This window comes from Penaeus japonicus, unplaced genomic scaffold (genome assembly GCF_977035675.1).
Source record: "Penaeus japonicus unplaced genomic scaffold, GWHDUDI00000001_assembly GWHDUDI00000034, whole genome shotgun sequence".
NCBI classification, from domain to species: Eukaryota; Metazoa; Arthropoda; class Malacostraca; order Decapoda; family Penaeidae; genus Penaeus; species Penaeus japonicus.
This window is the reverse complement of record NW_028234436.1, coordinates 21,680,246-21,682,745: the sequence shown is the minus strand read 5'-3', so window position 1 is coordinate 21,682,745 and position 2,500 is coordinate 21,680,246. Positions and strand designations below refer to the sequence as shown.

General features: G+C 50.0%; 1 protein-coding gene across 5 annotated transcripts in view; it reads right to left on the bottom strand.

Moving 5' to 3' along the window:
• The window catches only part of LOC122245833 (latrophilin Cirl), a 397,558-nt gene that overhangs the window by 28,741 nt on the left and 366,317 nt on the right, over positions 1-2,500 (bottom strand). The window lies entirely within an intron of this gene.

Genomic DNA, 2,500 nt, shown 5'->3' with positions numbered 1-2,500 from the left:
GAAAAGGTCTCCGTATAAGAGGCATCATAATATGCTGGATAATATGCTCGCTCTCACTCTCGTTCTCGCACTCGCTCTCGCTCTCGCTCTCTCTCTCTCTCTCTCAAAGACCGATGCAGACATTATTTTGCCAACCGCGTTTTTTTTCATTCGACGACAGATACAAAACAAAACACTTAAATTATGCATGGGCTTGTGGCGTCCACAAAACAAGATAAACAAACACACTCCGGCATACATAATGGAACAACGCAAGAGTAAAGCAACCCCCACTTACCCCCCCCTCCTTACCCCTTCCACACCCCTCCCTCTACCCTCCTTTCGTTATCCTTCATCTTCCCCCTTCCTTCAAACGTCATTTCTTCTCCACCTTTCCCTTTACCCCTTACCCCCTTCAAACTGCCTCTTACCCATCTTTCTACCCCCTTCCCTAGTCCTACCCTTACCCCTTCCCTTTACCCCCTTACTCCCCTTCCCCTAGTGCTCCTTACCTTACTAGGTAGTCCTCCACTCCACTCCTCTCCTCTCCCCTGCCTTAGACCCTACCCCTTGCCTTACTACTCTTACCTCCCCCAACCCCTGCTGTACCCCTCACTCCACTCTCTTCCTTGCCCATGACCCATACTCCAACCCCCATCTTCACTCCCCTTGCCATACCTCTTCCCCCCCCCCTCCCATTCCTCTTCCCCCTCCCTTAACCTCTATCCCCCTACCAGCTTATCTCCGCTTTCCCATCCCTCCCTCTCCCCCTACCCAACACCACCCTAAACCCCCCTACCCCCACCCCTACCCTAAGCATCCCACATCACGACTACAGGTAAAAAAAAAAACGAACCCTTTTTCTCCATATCTTTTAGTCCAAACAAGCTAGAAAAAAAAAAACAGAAAAAGAAAAAAAAAAGAAAAAAAAATCAAAGACAAAGGAAAAAAAACCAAAAATTACAACGCACAACAACTGCAACGGGCACGGTTATAGATGTTGATCGCTCGCTGCACTCCTGACAAAGAGGTCATTAGCATATCCATTATAACGGAAAAAAAAACATTGAAAAAAAAGGTTGATTTGAAATCTGAGCTTTTCCGTCGGGCTGAGGACGGTCACTCTCCTCGTCGCCGGGGGGAGGGAGGGGAGGGGAAAGGAGGGGGAAAGGAGGGGGAAAGGAGGGGGAAAGGAGGGGGAAAGAAGGGGAGGGGAGGAGATGGGAGGAGGGAGGGGAAGAGAGGGGAGGAGGGAGGGGAAGAGAGGGGAGGAGGGAGGAGAAGGGAGGAGAGGAGGGAGGAGAAGAGAGGGGAGGAGGGGGGAGAAGAGAGGGGAGGAGGGAGGAGAAGAGAGGGGAGGAGGGAGGAGAAGAGAGGGGAGGAGGGGGGAGGAGGAGGTAAGGGAAAGAAGGGAAGAGGATGGGAGGGGAGGGGAAGGGAGGAGAGGGGAAATAGGGAGGGAATGGGAAGGGGAGAGAACAGGAGAGGGGAGGGAAGAGGAGAGAAAGGGAGGGAATGGGAAGGGGAGAGAGAGAAGGGAAAAGAGGGGAGGGGAGAAGAGGGGAAGGGAATAGAAGGGAAGAGTGAGAATGGAAAAGAGAAAGAGAGAGAAAGAGAGAGAAAGAGAGAGAGAGAGAGAGAGAGAGAGAGAGAGAGAGAGAGAGAGAGAGAGAGAGAGAGAGAGAGAGAGAGAGAGAGAGAGAGAGAGAGAGCGAGAGAGAAAAGTGAGAGAGAGTGAGAGGAGAGAGAGAGAGAGAGAGAGAGAGAGGCAGAGAGTGAGAGAGGAGAGAGAGCGAGAGAGGGAGAGAGAGAGGAGTGAGAGAGGAGAGGAGAGAGAAGAGAGAGGGAGGGAGAGCGAGAGAGAGAGAGAGAGAGAGAGAGAGAGAGAGAGAGAGAGAGAGAGAGAGAGAGAGAGAGAGAGAGAGAGAGCGAGAGAGAAGAAAGAAAAGTTGGCAAACCACCGCCTTTCCTTTTATATTTTTACTCTTTCCTAAAACTTTCGCCCTGTCCTATACTGGACCTTTTAACCTCTCTCGCCTTTCTTCCTTCGCCACCTCCTCCTCCTCTCTCCCCCCTCCCCCTCCCCCTCCCTCGCAAAGTCTAAACACTACGCCAGAGAACCACTTGAGAACCACCAGGGGAACCGTCGCGGAACCATCTTCCTTTCGTCCATCAGAACCTCGAAGTACATGTTAAGCAGCTGACAAGGTCCACGTGATGTTGACCGAAGAAGAAAAGAAGAAAAGAAGCGAGAGAGCGAGAGAGCGAGAGAGAGAGAGAGAGAGAGAGAGAGAGAGAGAGAGAGAGAGAGAGAGAGAGAGAGAGAGAGAGAGAGAGAGAGAGAGAGAGAGAGAGAGAGAGAGAGAGAATGAAAGGAAAGAAAATGAGAATGAAAGAGAAAGAAAAAGAAGGCAAGTAAAATAAAGAGAGCAAAAAAAAAAGAAAAGAAACGAAAGAAAAGAAAAAAAGAATGAGAAAGAAAAAGAAAGAAAATTAAAAGAAAAACGGATGAAAGAACGAA